General features: G+C 43.2%; 1 non-coding gene across 1 annotated transcript; it reads left to right on the forward strand.

Moving 5' to 3' along the window:
- The first annotated feature begins 1,270 nt into the window (after positions 1 to 1,270).
- On the forward strand, positions 1,271 to 1,377 carry LOC113000334 (small nucleolar RNA R71). The gene has a single exon (XR_003265624.1). It is a non-coding gene; the product is annotated as a small nucleolar RNA R71 (small nucleolar RNA).
- Positions 1,378 to 21,164: the final 19,787 nt, after the last annotated feature.

Raw genomic sequence — 21,164 nt, forward strand, 5'->3', positions numbered from 1 at the left:
AGATTTACCAATCAATGCGGAGACATTTCTGCCCATGCTAATTCGTTCACTTCCTTTAAGCTTTCGCTTATTAGTGCACAGCTCCTTCAAGAATTGGGCATATCTTGGAATTTGCTTTATTGCATCCAACAGAGGTATGTTTACCTCTACTTTTCTAAACGTTTCCAAGATCTCTTTCTCTGCCTCTTCCATTTTTTTGTTGGAAACTGCTCTTGGAGGGAATGGAAGAGGGGGAATGTGCTGCTTCTGCAAATCAGAATTACCTGTGGAAGAAGATTCACCTGCACAGAAATTGTTAGGTAGATTTTTGTCATCACCTTTTTCTGGAATAGAGTGAAGTTTGGCAGGTTCATTTGCAGATGAGGAAGGTGCTACGGGTTGAGGTCCTTGACACTGCTTTCCCGACCTCAATGAAATGGCACTGACATTTTTGGGGTTTTGGACAGCTTGAGAAGGCAGCTTGTCAGAATTCTGGGACTGTTGTTGATTCAATTGAGTAGCTAATTGTCCCATCTGATTGGTTAAGCTCTGAATGGAGGCTCTGGTCTCTTGCTGAAACTGCATGTTCTGCATAGTCATTTGCCTCACAAGTTCTTCGAGGGAAGGTTGTGGAGGGGCCTCAACTGTTGGCTGTTTCTGGGGTTGTTGCTGTTGTTGGATTGGTGGAGGAATGTATGGTCTGCTTGGGCCAACAGCATTTTGGAAGGAAGGAGCAGGCTGCTGTTGTTGTTGCTGAGGGCTGGACCATCTGAGGTTAGGGTGATTCCTCCATCCAGGGTTGTATCTGTTGCTGGAAAGGTCATAATTGCTCTGCTGTGGTTGATTTTGCTGCTGAGGTTGAGGAGGTCTATTGTAAATATTTGCAGCATAAGCTTCAGGCTGCTCAATTGCTCGAGGTTGCTGCATGGAAGGGCAAAGGTCTGTATGGTGGTCAGCAGAGGAGCACAAACCACAAACCCTTGCGACAGGTACAAATTTCTGATTCAAGGCCAGCTGGGTTACCAAGTTGACCAACGCATCCAGTTTGCCTTCAAGCTTCTTAGTTTCAGATGATGCAGATGGGTTTGTAGCTACCTCATGCACTCCTCTAATGACTATGGCATCATTTCTGGCGCTAAACTGCTGGGAGTTGGAGGCCATCTTCTCAATTAAATTTCTGGCTTCAGCAGGAGTCATGTCTCCAAGGGCTCCACCACTGGCAGCATCTATCATACTTCTCTCCATATTACTGAGTCCTTCATAAAAATATTGGAGAAGAAGCTGTTCTGAAATCTGATGGTGGGGGCAACTGGCACATAGTTTCTTAAATCTCTCCCAGTACTCATACAGGCTCTCTCCACTGAGTTGTCTAATACCTGAGATATCCTTCCTGATGGCTGTGGTCCTGGAATCAGGGAAAATTTTTTCTAAGAATACTCTCTTAAGGTCATCCCAGCTCGTGATGGACCTTGGAGCAAGGTAATACAGCCAGTCCTTTGCCACTCCCTCTAATGAATGAGGAAAAGCCTTCAGAAATATGTGATCCTCTTGGACATCTGGGGGTTTCATGGTGGAGCAGACAATGTGAAATGATTTCAAATGTTTGTGCGGGTCTTCACCTGCAAGGCCATGAAACTTTGGAAGCAAATGAATCAGTCCAGTCTTAAGAACATATGGGACATCCTCATCAGGGTATTGGATGCACAAGCTTTCATAGGTGAAATCAGGTGCAACCATTTCCCTTAGAGTCCTCTCACGAGGTGGAGGTTGTGCCATGTTCTCAAAATGTGCAAAATCAGAATGCTCAGAATCAGAATGCTCAAAATTATAATGCTCAAGATCAGGATGTTCAAAATCACCAATAACAGAATGCACAGATTCACCAATTATGGAATGCTCAGAATGATCAAAAGGTATAAAATGATGCCTAACTAATCTATGAAATGTCCTATCTATCTCAGGATCAAAGGGTTGTAAGTCAGATGGATTGCCTCTAGTCATACACTACATTCAGCATGCACACAACTAGTTGCTTTGTCATGTAAATAAAGGTGTAGGTTTGAACTACAGCTACCCTCAAATGATATCCAAATGACTTGAAATTTTGTGAGCAACCTTATAAAATGATGAGAAGATAGCACAAAAAATTTCAGACAAAAATTCAAAGTCTAACTATGAAAGCTAAAATTGGTAGGTTAAGAAAAATAAGTGAATAAAACTTGAAAAATAAAAAAAACTTTTGACAGAATCGCTTTTTTTGGACGATGGAGACCTCAGCCGGCCATAGGCCGGCTGCCACGGCATAGGAAATTTTTTTCTACCCCAAATGCATATATAATAATTGCGATTCTGATAACCGGAGCAAAAGTTATGGCCGTTTGAAGTTTTGACAAACACAAAATTTGCTAGTTTTTTGGAACTTTCAAATCTGACCAAACTAAAGGCTCTAGCTATTTTTCCCACAAAATATGGATTAAAAGAAGTTACCACAAAAAAATTCAGCCAAAAATAACAACCCTAGCTACTAAAACAAAAAAAATCCCAATTAATTCAGCATGGGTGGTCGCTAAAATCCGTCTCTAATTGATTTCTACTACTACTCTGTTTTTCCGCAAGCTGATTTCTACTACTACTCTGTTTTCAAGCACAATCTTCACAGCAAAACACCCAAGACTGAAACAGGGGAAACGCTTAATGGTAAAACTGAAACAGAACACACATTAAACAAAATACCAGGACACTAATCAACACTAACACACATACTAACACAATACTAACAATTAAACATAAAACACGAAAGGATTAAACACACAGCACTAGCTAGCTATTATGAACCTTTGGACACTGCTCCCCGGCAACGGCGCCAAATTTGATCGAGGCCGTACCCGAATCAAATAAACATGAAAATGCAGTAACTAGGAAGTGATCCTAGGTCGTTTCCCAACGAGCAGTGACAAGCCAAATGTTCATAATATACTTGCAGTAACAGTAACGATGGGGGGGGGGGGGGGGTTTGGTTGTTTGGTAATTAAAGAGCAGACAAATAAAATGGAATACGAAACTACTAATATTAAAAACGGGTTGTTTCCTCTGATTCAGAAGCCACTCTCTTATCCTGGGTTATGGAGAATTCGTCCCTAACAGTCAACCACTTAATCCAACCCTATTTCAATTTACTAAGCGAAAATCAACTTAGGGTTTTCAATACGTGATTAGGCACCACATACACCAGTTAGCCCTTCGTCCATTAAGCATGAACGCAAGTTAGGCTCAGAGGCAATTAATCGAACACGAAGCGTGCACTGATTAATATTCACGAAATTGGGATAACTGGTGAAGGGAAAACTGCCAGGAAACCACATTACAAACGAAACCTCAAAGAGAGTTGGACTTCGTCCTCAAAAGGAAACAACACCAGAAAATCTAGCCTTCCATGGATTCAAACAGAAAACGCAAATGAAACATGAAGCAGAAACGTAAATGAACAAGAACGTAAATGAACAGAAACGTAAATGAACAGAAACGTAAATGAACAGAAACGTAAATGAAAGTAGAAGAAGAAGCAAGAATGAACTCGTAATTAGAAGCAGAAAACGGAAATTTGCATTAAGAACGAAAATTGTAACAAGGGCACAGAAAAACGTGAAAACCTAAAACCAAAGCTCTGAATAATGAAAATAGCATAGCAGAATAGAATACACTGCACGAATCCCAAGGCAGCTATTTAAAAAGAGTCACTCAGAGTCACTGGGCCCTATTACAATACTCTGGCCCAAAATGAAATAAACACTGAACAACATAAAATAAAATTGCGAAATTTCCTAATTAGAAATTAACTAAGGTAAGCGCTGCTTTATTTGCCCTCTTCAAGTCCACAACCAAAATCCGGATTAAGCCCAATGTTTCATTAATTCCTGAAATTAGATTAAAAACATCAAATTAGCTAAATGAGCCCAAATAATAAAACTGCCTAATTAATTGACAATTAAGACCAATCAATAATTAAAATGGTGCAAAAAGGGTTTAGAAAATAGAAGAAAATGATGGCACATCACCGTGCCTACATCCAGTCCCCAAGCGACCTGCGGTCCTTGAGATTTCTTTTCCAACCTTGTAAAAATCCTTTTATAAGCAAAGATCCACAAGGGATGTACCCTCCCTTGTTCTCTTTGAACCTAGTGGATGTACCCTCCACTAGAATTGATCCACAAGAGATGTATCCTCTCTTGTTCTCAGTCAACAACCCAAGTAGATGTACCCTCTACTTGTACCACAAAGGATGTACCCTCCAATGTGTTAAGACAAAGATCTTAGGCGGTTAAACCTTTGAAACTTTGTGAATGGGGATACAAAAGAATTCTCAGGCAGTTAGTCTTTTGAAATCTTTTGTATAAGGGAAAGGGAAGAATCAAAAGAATTCTCAGACTGTGTCATTTTGAATTCTTTGACAAGGGAGAAGGGAGACACAAAAGAATTCAGGCGGTTAGTCCTTTGTTCTTTTGGAAAAGGGAGAAGAGAGACACAAAAAGAATTCAGACAGTTAGTCCTTGGCGAATTCTTTTTGGCAAAGGGAGAAGAGATGAAAAGAATGAATAGCATAAGTTTTCAAGGTTTAGAAAACCAGAAAACCTTGGAAAACTTTTGGCACAAAGAAGAAGAAGTTCAAAGAGATTCAAGGCTTGTAAATGATTGTAATGAATTGATTGGATTGATAGAAAGATTCATTGAAAATGCAAAACAAAGCCTTACTTTTATAGACTCTTCATGTCTGGTCAAGAGGACCATTTTGAAGAGTTATAACTTTTAGAAAAACTTAAAACCAATTTGAAAAAGTCAAAAACCATTTGAAGAGTTACATCTTTTGATTTATTTAGAAACAATCACTGGTAATCGATTACCAAATCAGTGTAATCGATTACACAAAGCTTTTATGTGAAAGGATGTGACTCTTCACATTTGAATTTAAATTTCAACGTTCAAAGGCACTGGTAATCGATTACCAAAACATTGTAATTGATTACAACTTTTTTTGAAATCAATTGGAACGTTGCAAATTCATTTGACTACTTTTTCAAATTCATTTTGCTATTGGTAATCGATTACAACAATCTGGTAATCGATTACTAAAGAGTAAAAACTCTTTGGTAAACATGTTTTGAGAAAAATCCATGTGCTACTCAGTTTTTGAAAAAAACCTTTTCATACTTATCTTGATTAAGTCTTTTCTTGATTCTTGAATCTTGATCTTGATTCTTGAAGCTTGATCCTTGAATCTTGATTCTTGATTCTTGAATTCAACTTTCCTCTTGAATCTTGAAGTGTTCTTCAACTTTTCCTCTTGAGTCTTGAAGTGTTCTTCAACTTTCCTCTTGAATCTTGAAGTGTTCTTGAATCTATCTTGAACATCTTGAACTCATTCTTTGATTGACCTTTGAGCTTTTTGTCATCACCTTTGTCATCATCTTTGTTATAATCAAAACATCTTTGAATCAATCTTGATTCATCATGAAGCTTTGCTTCTACATCTACATTCAATATAAATAATAATTTGATCAAACAATTGTATTGAGCTTATCATTTGAAGATCAATACTGGAAAATAAGCATTAATTGCATCACTAACCGTGACTTCAATCCACTTAGGAGTTGCTTGATTATTTGTACCATCCGCAATTGTGTTTGCTGTCTTCATTGCACTGTTTATAATAATAGCATGATCAACGTCTATATGACGATAAAAAATGGTTCACAAAAAATATTACCCTGCATGATATGAGGGACAATACAAAACTTTACTTGTTAATTGCAGTTTTGATATGAGTATCAGGCTTCTTACGTAACAAACAAAACCATGCAACAACATTGGTTGCAGGACACAGTACTACCAGTTGCCAATGGCCCCTACAAGAAACAATTATTAGGTACGCAGAACTTCAACATGATTTATAACCATTTGAATTAATATTACTTACCGATTTAAGTAAGCTCCTAGGTACACCTCTCATTGAGATTCCTTGAACCACGCTTGTAAGTAATGCTCACATTCAGCACGTCGGTCCTTTGCATTGTGTATCGATTGTGGCTCAAGGAATCCATACACGGAAGCATGACCCAAATTTGAGCTCCATTCATCCAAAAACCTGCTTTGATAAAAATATACATAAAAATTGATACTCATGCATACCATACAGAATACTACTTATCAATGAATCATATTAAATTTACTTACAACATCCATAACTGTAGTATAGATATGTTCAAACATTTGTATCCTGCTACTATTTCATTTACATAAGAGAATGTCAAGAAGAACGAAACATCAACATTTGGAAGCCCAAATTTGCTGCCATTCCACTTCAACTCAACGGGTGTGTCGTACATGTAATATAGGCTCTTAATCAGTTGACGCAACGGATCATGTTCAAAATCATTCGTCCCCCTTTCATCTGTTTCAGGAAATTTCTTTGGACTAGTATGGGACTCCTAAATGTGTAATGAAAACAAAAATTTACATAATGTCACAAACTAACATATATCCATGTAAACATGTGATGCAATAAATATAATAACACCAAATGTACCTTATGTGACACTTTTTTCACAAGATTTGTTGGCCATGCAATGAATGTTTGAAGAGCCTACCTGACATATTGAATCTCTGATGTCGGGAAGGGCACTTCGGTGTCACCTTCTATAACTTTGTCAACACTCACCCTTACAACATCATCAACATAAGTGACATTGTGAATGGAAGACCCCCCCCCCCCCCCCTCACATATTTTCCCCAAGGCCACCAACACCGTAGTATGTTGTTGTTGCACGTATAACCCCATAGTGGGTTTTAAACTCACATATTTGTCGCCTGATGGGTCAACATCAGCAGTTTCTACATTACTTCCTTTAGTGCTAAGACGTGCAGCCAATGCCTGTAAATCCACCTCAATAAGGGGAGAGTATTGTGATCCCATCTGACTCAACTGAATGAAGATCTGACTGGACAACTCCTTCTTAAATTCCTCCAGACTCCTCTTGTGTTGTTCTTGATATTCATTCCTTTCTTATTCCTTTATGTTTCCAATAATGTCAACCCACTATTGCTGCATTAGTGTTGATGAGGAACTACTTGAGGTACGTGCTGCCCTACCATAAAATTAAGTAAGGGTCATACCAGATCCCGCTGCACGAACTCGACCTGGATGTTCCGGTCGCCCAATGGTCGTATTCAAGATGTCATCTCGACCATGGGGAACAAAACTACCCTATGTCGTCTGCTCTTCTAACGAGTCCTATAAGAAGCATGACATATTGAAAGAGTTAATGAGGTAGTAATTATAAAGCAAACAAAAAATACTTTCAAATTGATTATAATCATGCTCCAACTCACAATTCTATCCGAAATTTCTTGTGCCGCCTTTGATGTCATCTGGCCATATCGTTTGGTTCGAGCCATTTTCCACTTCACGTGACTTTTAATGGGAGATGGCGGCTCCTCGAGATCAAATAGTGGATTCTTAGTCAAAAGTGCCTCCTGTTGTCTTTGCTTTGTTTTCTCATCTAACAATTTTTTCTTAAGCAAGTCATAACCCCCCCCCCCCCCCCGAGACAGTACGTGGGGGCAGTCATTGTTTTTTTGACTGTCCTGTGCCTTTTTCCGAATTTCCTGTCATTGACCATATATTATTTGCATGTATTTAATTGTTAAAAATGTACATTTCTAAACATATTTAAACTAAATTGAACAAACTTGTAACCTGCCAATCCGGGCTCTTGCGACTTGCAACAAATTCATCCCAAGTTTGTTTATCCATACCATATTTTAGTGAAGGATTTTCTTTCTGTCCACCTTGTGTGTCAGCATAGACAAATTTAGTGGTTAGTGAAGACTTAAATTGCCTCCATCTAGTGGGCACCGTGAACATTACCTTTTTCTTGGCCTTTTCGGCTTCTGGGATATCAAATTTAGCCTACATTAAATATTCATCAGGTCAATTTTAGTGCATGTAAACATTTTTTTGAAAATAAACATAATGTTTCAATACATCAAACTGTTAACTTGACTTACCAAAATGTCCCCCCATGCCATGTCCTTAAGAGTTTCTGGCACATTTTTCCAATTGTTGTGGACAATCAGGATCTTTTCTTGAGCTACGACCCCTAAAAAACTGTGGAACTTTTGCTTCTCTGAGTCTGATGCTCTTCCAGTTGCAGGATCCACAGTAACTGTTGGTCTAGGCTGATCTAAACTTCTTAAAGTCAGCCTTCTAAGATGTGTGCTTTGTCTTGTCTTCTTAGGTTGTGGCTCCATATTACCATCTGACTGCGGAGGGGACCTTGGCGGTGTCACCATCACGCTATCCAAATGAAACAAATTTTGATTAATTTGGTAGGATTAAAAATAGCATGTACGCAACACAAAATAAATATGAATGTTACATATAACTCAATAACAAATAAAATAATAGTGTAACATTACATTGATACAACGCGATTAAGGAGCAATGTTCTCCCATAAACCTTCAGCATGATCATGACGAATTGCATGTACGCCATCCACCTCTGCTTGTTCACATATTGAAGGCATTTTTGTGCAAAAACGAGGAGTCTCACAAATGTCAAGGGATGCATCATGAATTTGTTCCCTAACACCAATTGGCCTTCCTTGTAGAACCACTAATAATCTACAATCATTTGGATCTTGGATGTAAAACACTTGCCTAGTGTCGCAACCTACCCTTCGGAGGGAGGGCGACGCGAGGGCTCACGGGTGCGTCTTCCAAGGGAGGAAAACGCACGTAGTCGCCACCAACATTTATTCGAGGAAAATGTCGGAAAAACCGGAAAAGGTGTGGTCTACGATTTTTAAGTGTGAAAGGTTCGGGAGTTGTATTTACGCACGGGGAAGGTATTAGCACCCCACGCATCCGTCACAAGGGACGACAACCTTTAATCAAGTGTGCAAACATGACTTCAATTTGTTTTATTTTTCCTTTTACGTTTTTATGTCTTTTTATGCCTTTTTGTATTTTTGATCTTTTTGTGGTCGACAAGGGTGTTTCCCTTACTCCTACGTATTCCTCAATTGTGACAAGGAAATCAGACCTATGTAGTTCTTTGAGAACTAAACATTGGTTAAGTTGTTTTTATCCTTTTTTGCAAGATATATTTTTGATTGAATAAAAGGTCATTTAAGGCGTTGGACCATTAAATGATCTTTTGATTCTTTTGGAAGGAGAGAAAACACGAAGGCATTGGACCATTAATGATCTCTTGGTTTTTTTGAAAGAGGTGACAAAGCTACGTGTTGTTTTTAGGCTTTTAAAAATCCACATTTAACCAATAAAAGCGGAAAATACCATTTGAAGGCGTTGGACCTTAAAAATGGTTTTTTAGGTGATGACAAAAGCTTGATTTATGAATTGATTTTAGCCTTAGTTTCACTTTGGTTATTAGTCAATTCGACCAAGAAAGAAAATCCCAAAGAAAAACGTCCGATTGATTTTTTTATATTATTTTATTAAAAGATATTTTTTTATTATTATATTATTATTTTGCCTCTTTTTGGTTTTAAACGTGGATACGGCGTGAAAGATCGGTCGGATTTTATTCTAACAGAATTTAAAAGATGTTACAATTCAAATGATCGGTGGAAATTTATTTTATTTTTGATTAGGCAAGAAAATGACTTAAATAAATGACTAAAGCACATCAAAAGGGGGTACAGAAAGTAAATGAAATAAAAATAAAAGCACGCGAAACAAATGAGGACCACTAAGGGTACATAGAATGAATTGAATGGTTGGATTTCGGGAACTTACCAGTTGAAGACCGAAGAATGACGAAGAACGAACGAAGAACGATGAAGAACGCTGGAAAATCTTCGCGAAATTGCCCACGGACACGTCTCGGAAGCGTTACGGAAGCGCCTCGGCTTGGATTTTCTTCACGGAAACAATTTTTCTCACTAATTTTAAGTGATTCTCAGATACCAGCAGGGTTGAACATTTTTGTTCTGCACTCCTCCCCCTATTTATAGGGGGAAAAAGGGAGGTGGTTGCTGCCCAGCTCGCCCAGGCGAGCTGGGTTGCTTCTACCAAAAGGCACCGCCTTTTGTTGGAACATCCTGGAAGGCCCAAGTGGGCCTGATTGCTATTTGTACACCCCTGTGTACTAAATACACCCCCTATGCCCTTTTTTGCTGATTCTTTTTCCGTAACGTTACGGAACTTTACAAATTACGTAACGATACTTGTTTTCTTTCCATAATGTCACGAAACCTTACGGATTATGCAATCGTCCCCTCTTTGGCTTCCGGAATGTTACAGAACTTTACGGATTGCGCATTAACACTTCCTTTCAACTCCCGACATGTCGCAGAACTTCACGGATTACCTAACGATGGGTGTCAAGTACCTCGAAGTGGTCAAGCTAGGGTCGCATCCCAACAAACATATGGTCCCCGGATGAAATTAGGGTATGACAGTTGCCCCTCTTTACTTGTCTTTTATTGGAGATCAAAGGGAAGTAAAGATAAGACACTAATTTCGTTCGAGCAGAACACCATTCGGCCGGTCAATATCCCCGCCAGCGGCACCTGCAAAAATTTTGAAAATGATCAGCACCGAACGACCAACATCATCCTGATACTGCTGAATTCGTTCCTCTCGGTCGACGAAAGGCGCGGATGACCATAATTTGTCTCCGCATGTCATTAGGCTCACTGCCTCTAGATGACAAAAGGCGCAGAATGACCATAATTTGTCTCTGCGTGCCATCGAACAAGATCATCTCTGGATGGCGAAACGGTGCGCAGAATGACCATAATTTATCTTCGCATGTCATCGGGCTCACCGCCTCTGGATGACAAAAGGCGCAGAATGACCATAATTTGTCTCTGCGTGCCATCGGACACGATCATCTCTGGATGGAGAAAAGGTGTGCGGAATGACCATAATTTGTCTCCGCATGTCATCGGGCTCGCCGCCTCTGGATGACAAAAGGCGCAGAATGACCATAATTTGTCTCTGCGTGCCATCGGACACGATCATCTCCGGATGGTGAAAAGGTGCGGAATGACCATAATTTGTCTCTGCATGTCATCGGGCTCACCGCCTCTGGATGACAAAAGACGCAGAATGACCATAATTTTTCTTTGCGTGCCATCAGACACGATCGTCTTCGGATGGCGAAAAGGTGTGCGGAATGACCATAATTTGTCTCCGCATGTCATCGGGCTTGCCGCCTCTGGATGACAAAAGGCGCAGAATGACCATAATTTGTCTCTACGTGCCATCGGACACGATCGTGTTTGGATGGCGAAAAGGTGTGCAGAATGACCATAATTTGTCTCTGCATGTCATCGGGCTCGCCGCCTCTGGATGACAAAAGGCATAGAATGACCATAATTTGTCTCTGCGTGCCATCGGACACGATCGTGTTTGGATGGCGAAAAGGTGTGCGGAATGACCATAATTTGTCTCCGCATGTCATCGAGCTTGCCACCTTTGGATGACAAAACACATAGAATGACCATAATTTGTCTCTGCGTGCCATCGGACACGATCGTGTTTGGATGGTGAAAAGGTATGCGGAATGACCATAATTTGTCTCCGCATGTCACATGACCTCAGGGTCAGTATGACAGAGATTGTGGGGCGGCCGACAAAAGTGAGGCTCTTGCTCCTACGTATCCTCAATGAGGAACTCAGACCTACGTAGTTCTGGATAACTTGTGAGACTAAAATAGCCTTGGTGTTTTCTTCACTAAAATGTGAACATGCTTTAGTAAAGAGACAAAACTTCCAACTGATCAGAGCAACATATGTTTTTTGGATGAAAAACAATATGTCTATCGGGGAAGGAGAGTATGCTGATGAAATTTTCTCATAACCATAAATGTGATTTTGGACGTTAGCATTTCGCTTCTAAATGACCATTTAGAGGAAACACTGGGTTCAACAAAAATAGAAGAAAATCACTAAAAGTGTATCAACCTCACACAGGTAAGTGTTTTATTCTAATTCCGAACCATGGATATGTCATGACTTGATTTCGCAAATCATTTCCTATCAAATCAAAGATTACATGCGTGATCATGGATCAATAGGACTTTTTCTTGGGAATGGGTTCTTTTGGTGGGAATTTTGGCTTTGAGTGTTCCTGGCCTTTTTCTTTTCTGGTTTTGTTTAGTGTGAGGTGAACAAGCCACCGACACACAGGATTTTGGTTGGCAATCAAAGGGAGATGACCACTTTAGGTCGTGATTTCCTTTCTTTTTTGTTTACTTGGTGACAATTCTGTATTGTTCAGATATTGTCTGGTCCAAAGACCTTTCTGCATATTTCTTCTGTTTTCTTCCAATCTTTGATCGGTAATTTTCTTTCTTTTTTGCTTTCTTCCATTCTTTGATTGGGAATTTTCTCTTTTTGTTTTCTCCCGCTCTTTTGATTGGGAATTTCCTTTCTTTTTTTGCTTTCTTCTGAGGGCGAGGATTGACATTCTCACCCTGGGTCAAGGTTTATGGTAAGTTGGGATTTTGGCTCAAGGCTTGTAGAATGGCTAGACATGATATATGTCAGGGTGTTGGTTTAGCCAACAGTTCGGGGAAAAGGGGATGTCCCACATTATTTCCATGATACACATGCAATAATGATAATTTGGAAATTTTATGCAAAACTAGTCATGCATGCACCCATGTGGACACTCAAGTGTCAAGTTTTTATGGTCATGTGATGCTAGGGCTCATGATTCATTCCTCTATTTAAGTCAACCCAATGCTTCCAAAACATGTTTTTTTATCAATTTGTGCATTCATCCGAGTCTATTTTGGGTGTTCGGGAAAATTTTCACAGCATTCACTCTTCAGGTGTATTCACATTTTTTTCAAAAACTGGTTATGATCAGTGAATTTTTTCAAAGAAAAGCTGGAAGTTGTCTCTTTTCAAAAGCATGTTGGTTTTTTTTAGCTAGACAACTTATTATTATTTCTCTTTTTTCTTTCTTTTTCTTTTTCTTCTATTATCATTTGTTCATTTCCTCCCCCCTTTTTTTCTTTTTCTCTCTAAAAAGGTCGTGCGGACGGGGGTGCACACTACCTACTTTCGTCTAACCGCAAGGTAAACGAAAAAACACACGGAATGGTAAGTCGCTAAAAACGGTGACGAAATAACTGAGAGCCATAACGCCATATTCTAATAGAAACGAAAAATAATAACAACAATGTTAGTAACCATATAGACAATAACAGAAAACAGTAACGTCAATAGCAAACTAACAGAAAACAGTAATGTTAATAACAAAAGTGCGGTGACCTCGGTCACGTGGCTCTGCTTCCTCCCAAGAAACCGAGCAAGTCAATCATTTCTTCATCCATACGGGCCTCCTCTGCCTCATTGGGGGATCCTGCGGGCTCCTCCCCTTCCTGGGCCTCGGGCCAGTCTCCGGGCCATGCGACCTCAGTCCCAAACTGCTCTGGAGTAGGGCATGCAAAAGGAGCGAAACCCTGCCCCTGCTGACTGAGGCTGAACCGGTAGAGACACTCATGTATCTGCACCTACCCTCGGTGGTTGGCCGCCTGCTGGCGAACCAAGTGCTGTAGATAACGCTCCATGCCTAGTGACCCAGCAGGATCGGCCTGATGAGGTGGTGGCGGTGGGTCTGCGGCCTGATGTGCATCACTCTGCGCCTGCCTAGGCGTGCAGTACTTCTCGATGAAGGCCCGGGTGATCGGCGGTCGGATCACCTTACTGGGGGTAACGGGAACCCCGAATGACTAGCAGAGGCCCGTGATCAACGTTGGAAACCCCAGGGCCCTATTAGACTTATCCGAGTCCAAGGGGTGCCTGGTGGGTGGCATACCTGTAAACAAATAGATGGTGTCAGTAATCACCTGGGCCACGTGGACGCTCATCAGTGTCAGGATGGCATACACCAACTGGCAGTTAGGCAGAGGGAGATCAGAGTTATGATCGCTAGGCAAGACATTGCTGAGCAGCAGTGTCATCCACGTCTGGGTCAAAGTGGTCGTGCTGGTGCGCATGATCCACACCCGCCTCCCTGCAGTGGTCCGGGCGGAATCCTGCCCCGGTGTGCATAACAACTGGGCAATGGCCTCCTCGTCGAACCCGTCGGCCCTGTTCCTCCTCTGTTTGAACTCACACTGTTGGCCTTCCTCCAAAACTAGTGGGTCACCCAGGAACTGACTGAGGGCATCTGCATCAAAGGGAATCCACTGACCCTTCACCCATGAACGCATGTCTCGCACTCCCTCCTCTGTGGGCCAAGCATTAGCATAGAACTCCAGGACTATCTCTGGGTCAAGCTTAGCCATGGGAGTCACCAGCGACGTCCAATGTGTGCGAGCTATCTCCTCCTGAAAGTCCGTATACTCATCCTCCCTGAGCTGGATGCGCCTCTCTTTGTGGAACGACCATCCTTTGATGGCCTCGAAGCGCTGATGGTGCTCGACGCTCCAGAAACGGTGACTATCAAACTCGGGGGTGGCACTGGACCCTTCCGCTGCGGCGTCTCTTCTAGACCTCTTCGTGGAAAGCTTTTTCGGAGCCATTTCTTGTATGGAGTGACCAAAAACACTAAGAAGGGAAGCAGAAGCGCAAAAATGGTGGCCTAGGGGTGAAAATCTGCAAATCCCGTGGGTGTTTGCATTTTTTGAATGGGGGGGGGGGGAGTTTTGGGTGGAGAGAAACTCCCCTTTCCTCGTTTTTATGTTTCCAGGTGCAGGGGTGCTCGCCTAGGCGAGCTAACCATGTATTTTTTTTTGGGAAGGCACAAGTATGCGCTCTCTACGGGTCGGCGTTCGCTTACTCGAACCCCCTTAGGGTAGATTAGGCATCCGGCATTTACTTTAAAGACACAACAGTAACAATTACTAGGAATTTAAAGGATACTAGGCTGCCTCCCAGCTGTGCTTTCCACTTGTCCAGAGCTGGGCATGGGACGATGATCTATCGGTCGTGATCCTAGCCTCTACTTGCGTCCGTCCCTAAGTACCTGAAAGCAGGAAACGACATTGCGCAGCAAACTGTGGCCGCATTACCGTTTACCTTGATTGGTCTCTGCCTCTGGATCCGGCCCGACATTTGACCATTGCCTAAGACAATTCTGCTCCTGTCATAAGATAACAAAATATGCATGTGTATGCGTATGCATGAGCATTTTCAAATGCAATAATCCTTTTAGTGAAAGCTGGTCAGGTTCAGTTTTAATTAAGCGCTTGGGGCACCCCATGGACTGAGCGAAAAGGCTCAGGTTATCGAATACTACACATGGTTTAAAGCACAAAGTGAGGACTGAAACCTCAATCCCATGTTCTCTTCTTTTAAAAGACTGTGATGAGAAAGTTACAGCGGACAGAAATCCCTGGGGGAAACCAAGAAGGACACACAAAAATAAAAGAACATGCAGCGACTTCCTCAATTGCCCCAGATCCTAAGCGTAGTACCGCTTGACAACATCAGAGTTTACGGGTGAAGGTAGCTCCTCGCCATCCATGTTGGTGAGCACCAGGGCTCTTCCGGAGAAAGCCCTTTTTACAACGAAAGGCCCTTCGTAGTTCGGGGCCCACTTCCTTCTGTTGTCTTTCAGGGCTTGGGAGACTTTCTTCAACACCAAGTCCCCTTCACTAAACCGGTGCGTAAGTACCTTCTTGTCAAAAGCGTTCTTCACTCATTTCTGATGTAAACGCCCATGACTCATGGCAGCCAAACGCTTGCCTTCTATGAGATTAAGCTGATCGAAACGTGCTTGGGCCCATTCTGATTCCTTTAATCCGGATTCCGCCAAGATTCTTAATGACGGGACTTCCACCTCAAATGGTAGCACAACCTCCATTCCATACACCAACGAGAACGGTGTTGCCTCGATTGACGTGTGCACTGAGGTTTGATAACCATGTAACGCGAATGGGAGCATCTCGTGCCAATCCTTGTATGACACAGTCATCTTTTTGGATAATCTTCTTGATATTCTTATTGCCTCCACGGCTCCGTTCATCTTTGGTCGGTAGGGCGTGGAATTGTGATGTTGGATCTTAAACTCCTTGCACATTTCCCCCATTATCTTGTTATTCAAATTGGTGCCGTTGTCCGTGATAATCTTCCTCGGCAAACCATATCGGCAGATGATTTCCCTCTTAATGAACCTGACCACCACACTCCTGGTGACGTTAGTGTACGACGCAGCTTCGACCCACTTAGTGAAGTAATTGATCGCCACTAGGATGAAACAATGTCCATTTGCAGCTTTGGGCTCTATGGCCCCAATCACATCTATCCCCCACATGGAAAACGGCCATGGTGCAGCCAAGACATTCAGAGGCAAGGGCGGAGCGTTGACATTGTCTGCGAATGTCTGGCATTTGTGACACTTCCTCACATGGAGACAACAATCGCTTTCCATGGTGAGCCAATAGTAACCTGCCCTTAAGATCTTTCTAGCCATGGCGTGCCCATTAGCGTGCGTACCAAAAGAGCCCTCATGGACCTCCCCCAGTATTTTCTGCTTCCTTAGCGTTCACGTAGCATAGCAAGACCATGTCATGGTTTCTCTTGTATAGTATGCTTCCGCTCATGAAGAAGCCGGCCGCCAATCTCCTCAATGTCCTTTTGTCGTTGTCGGAGGCCTCTGGTGGGTACTCTTTGCTTTCAATGAATCGCTTGATATCGAAATACCAAGGCTTACCGTCCCATTCTTCTTCCACTTGACAACAATGTGCGGGTCTATCCCGACACCAGAATTCAATGTACGGTAGGTCCCCATGCGGTGTTAGCTGGAACATGGACGCTAAAGTGGCAAGCGCATCTGCCATTTGATTTTCCTCTCGGGGAACATGATGGAAGGAGATCTCATCAAAGGAACCAGCCAATTCCTTGATATAGACTTGGTAAGGTATCAGCTTGGGGTCTCTCGTTTCCCATTCTCCTCTTAGCTAGTGAATCACCAGTGCTGAGTCCCCGTACACCTTGAGTAGCTTGACATTGGAGTCAATTGCTGCCTGGACGACCAGGGCGCACGCTTCATACTCAGCCATATTGTTGGTGTAGTCGAACCCCAGCCTGGTTGTGAAAGGTATACATTGATTGTCCGGGGAGACCAATACTGCCCCAACGTCATGGTCTAGAACGTTTGACGCTCCATCAAACCACATGATCCACTTGCCCCGGTCCTCGTCTAGCTTTTCCTCAAACAAGGCCATGATGTCCTCATCCGGGAACTCGGGATGCATGGGTTGATAGTCGTTAACAGGCTACTGAGCCAAATAATCTGCCAAGGCGCTTCCTTTTATCGCCTTTTGGGTGACGTAGACTATATCGAACTCAGATAGCAAAACCTGCCACCGGGCGATCCGCCCTGTGAGAGCAGGCTTCTCAAAGATGTACTTAACCGGGTCCATCTTGGATATCAACCAGGTGGTATGACTCAGCATGTATTGTCTTAGACGGTGGGATGCCCAGACTAAAGCACAACATGTTCTTTCGAGCAGGGAGTAGTTCATTTCACAGGCCGTGAACTTCTTACTCAGGTAGTAGACAACACGCTCTCTCTTCCCGGAATCGTCATGTTGCCCCAGCATACATCCCATCGACTCGTCCAAAATTGTCATATACAAGATGAGAGACCTTTCGGGTACCGGTGGCATAAGCACGGGAGGGTTCATGAGACACTGTTTGATCCTTCCAAACGCCTCTTGACAATCCTCGTTCCAGCGGACAGATTGGTTTTGCGTAAGAGTTTGAACAATGGCTCACAGATAGCGGTGAGCTGTGATATGAATCTGGCAATGTAGTTCAAATGCCCAAGGAAACCTCAAACCTGTCTCTCGGTGCGCGGTTTTGGCATCTCAAGGATGGCTTTCACCTTTTCAGGGTCCACCTCTATCCCTTTTTGGCTTACGATGAAACCTAGCAATTTCCCTGACTTGACCCCGAAGGTACACTTAGCGGGGTTTAACCTCAATTGATATTTCCTAAGCCTTTCGAACAACTTCCGCAAGTTGACAAGGTGTTCCTCCTCGGTCTTAGACTTGGCAATTATGTCGTCCACATATACCTTGATTTCTCGGTGCATCATATCGTGGAACAAAGCTACCATAGCCCGTTGATAAGTTGCCCCGACATTCTTGAGTCCAAAGGACATCACCTTATAACAGAACGTCCCCCACAGGGTGACGAAAGGAGTCTTTTCCATATCCCCCAGCGCCATTTTTATCTGGTTGTAACCGGAGAACCCATCCATGAAGGAAAAAAAAGTGAAATTGGTCGTATTATCCACGAGGATATCGATGTGTGGCAGAGGAAAATTGTCTTTGGGATTGGCCCGATTCAGTTCCCGATAATCTACGCACATTCGTACCTTCCCATCCTTTTTAGGGACTGGTACAATGTTGGAAACCCATTCCGGGTACCGAGCGACAGCCAAAAAACTAGCGTCAAATTTTTTCTTTACCTCTTCTTTTATTTTCAAGGATGTCTCGGGCTTCATCCTCCTCAGCTTTTGTTTTACCAGGGAACACTCAGGATGTAGAGGTAATCTGTGTTGTACGATGTCAGAACTCAAACCGGGCATATATTGGTTTGACCAAGCAAAGATGCCTTGGTAGTTTTTTAGCAGGGCCATCAATTCTTCACGGATGGGTGCGGTCATACCCGTTCCTATCTTCACATCTTTTTTCCCACTGTCGGTTCCTAAGTCTACTAGTTCTGTCTCTTCTTGATGAGGCCCCATTTCTTGGTCCTCATGGGCGACTATCTTCTCCAACTCCGGGGGAAGTCCCACATCTTCGTCCTCTTCACTCTCCGTCTGACTCGTTTCTTGCTTGAAATCGATGGTCGGGTCCCAGGCATTAGTACCTTCGAGGGATTCATCATCGGATCTGGCGTTTTAAGCGTAAAGAAATAAACATGCAAATGAATGAGAATGGGTAGAGACGCAAGAACAGATGAAGAAAGATCTTTATATTATAAATTCAGGAACAAAAGACATAAAACCTTAACAAAAGGAAAATCTAAAGCCTAGGCCCAACCGTAGAGTTTAAAAGCCACAAAGGGTAACATTATGCTTGTCGCGTAAATGTCTGGGCGCTCCTCCACTCGCCAATTTCCTAGTTGGAAACCAGGAGGGCATGGTCGTACCAAATCCGACCCACTTGGAGAGTCATCCTTGCATATTGCAACGACTTGGCCTTCGTGTCCTAGACCCGCACTTATAAAGCTCCTACTGATGTGGCAGGGCGGGCCCCCTTCGAGTTTTCATCCCAATTGCGAACCTTGGCTTCCACTCTTCCTTCCCGCGACACTTTTCCTTATGTCCAATTGCGTGAGTTTATAGCCTAATCCAAACTTCCCACGGTTTCCTCTGGTGCTTATCAGGCTGATTCTGCCGCCATTGTTCCTGCCTAAACCCATTTTGGGCTCGTAACCATTCCCCAACATCACCCGGGCCACCATCATTGCCGTATCGAACAGGCAAGGTTGCCCAGAGAAGGAATCTACGGAGGCAATGCTTACTACCTCAAAAGATTGGAAGGCTGTTTCTAATGACTCCTCTGCGGCTTCCACATATGGCATAGAGGATGGGAAACTTACCAAGATGTCTTCCTCCCCCGACACAATGACCAAATGCCCCTCTACTACGAACTTCAGTTTTTGGTGGAGTGTAGAGGGAACGACTCCCAACGAGTGGATCCATGGGCGTCCCAAAAGACAGCTGTAATCCAGGTTAATATCCATTACTTGGAAGGTAACCTGACAGGTATGGGGGCCTATCTATACAGGGAGGTCGATCTCTCCCCTCACCTCTCGGCGACTGTCGTCGAAAGCATGGGCCACCATGGAACTTGGCCTTAAATGGAAAGCGTTAAACATCAATTTCTCCAACGTGCTTTTGGGCATTACGTTTAACCGTTATCGATGAGTACCTTGGCCACGACGTGGTCCATGCATTTGACTGACACATGCAAAGCTCTGTTATGCCCTCTCCCCTCGGCAAGGATTTCTTCTTCAGTGAAGGCGAGATAGTTGTTGGCGGTGATGTTATTGACAAGTCCTCCAAAGCCTTCTACAGAGATATCTTGGGCTACATGAGCTTCGTTCAAGACCTTTACTAGCAAAGACCGATGAGGTTCAGAGCTCATGAGTAGTTCCAAAAGAGAGACCATGGCCGGGGTTTTGTTGAGCTGCTTAATGACCTTGAACTCGCTTTGCTGAATAATGTGGAGGAACTCGCCTGCCTCCTCTAGCGATACTTCTTTCTTGCCACAACCATCCTTTTTCTCCGGAAGACCTTTTATTGGAATATTCTCGTTCGAAGTGGGGATCATTTTGTCATCCTGTCCTTCCGTTATTTTTGCCTTCCCTTTAACGTTTGCGGGTTGTGTCGACAGGTCAGGGGGTGCAAACACGCGACCGCTGCGGGTCACGCCGCTCAGCCCCATGATATTGGTTACCTTGGCTGACAAAGAGTTGATGTCAGTGGCCTCTTCCTTCCTTTCGCTTGGAGGTGCATACCTCCACGGAACTGCGTGGCTGTTTCGGTATAGAAACGGAACAGGTTTAACTATTGAGGGGTATTGGGGCGTTTGGGGAGCTGCGTCTCTGGTGAAATATACCACCAAAGGCTTAGGCCTTCCAAAACTTCTCTCATTTGCGAACTGCATACATATATGCTGCTCTTCACTCCCCTCATCATCGACTTCCAACCGGTCTCGATCTATCATCTGTTGCAACATGTCCTCCACTGCTAAACATGTTTCTATGTTATGTAGCTCGCCGGGATGCATCAAACAAGAATCCTCTTCATGCCCACCGTGGGGAATTACACCCCCCTTTTGTAGGGCCTCGTAGATAAATCTCCTGGGGGTCGTCACGTTCTTCAAAGGCTTGGACCTGCGCGGCCTACCCGACTCGACGACATTAACTACTCACCCTCCATGATTGGCGAGCGGGTTCGTTTTCACGTTGGGCTGGTCCTCTTGAAACGTCAGCCATCCGACGTCTATCAAATGTTGGACCTTGTATTTAAGGGCCAGACATTTTTTGGTGGAGTGGCCCGGGGTTTTCCCATGGTATGCACAAGTTGCGTCAGGGTTATACCACTTTGGGAAAGGAGGTTGGTAGATCTTCCCGGGAGATATCACAGCCATCTGGTTGGCGATGAGGGACGACAAGAGGTCTT

The sequence above is a fragment of the Glycine max genome, chromosome 18 (genome assembly GCF_000004515.6).
Source record: "Glycine max cultivar Williams 82 chromosome 18, Glycine_max_v4.0, whole genome shotgun sequence".
Taxonomy (NCBI): Eukaryota; Viridiplantae; Streptophyta; class Magnoliopsida; order Fabales; family Fabaceae; genus Glycine; species Glycine max.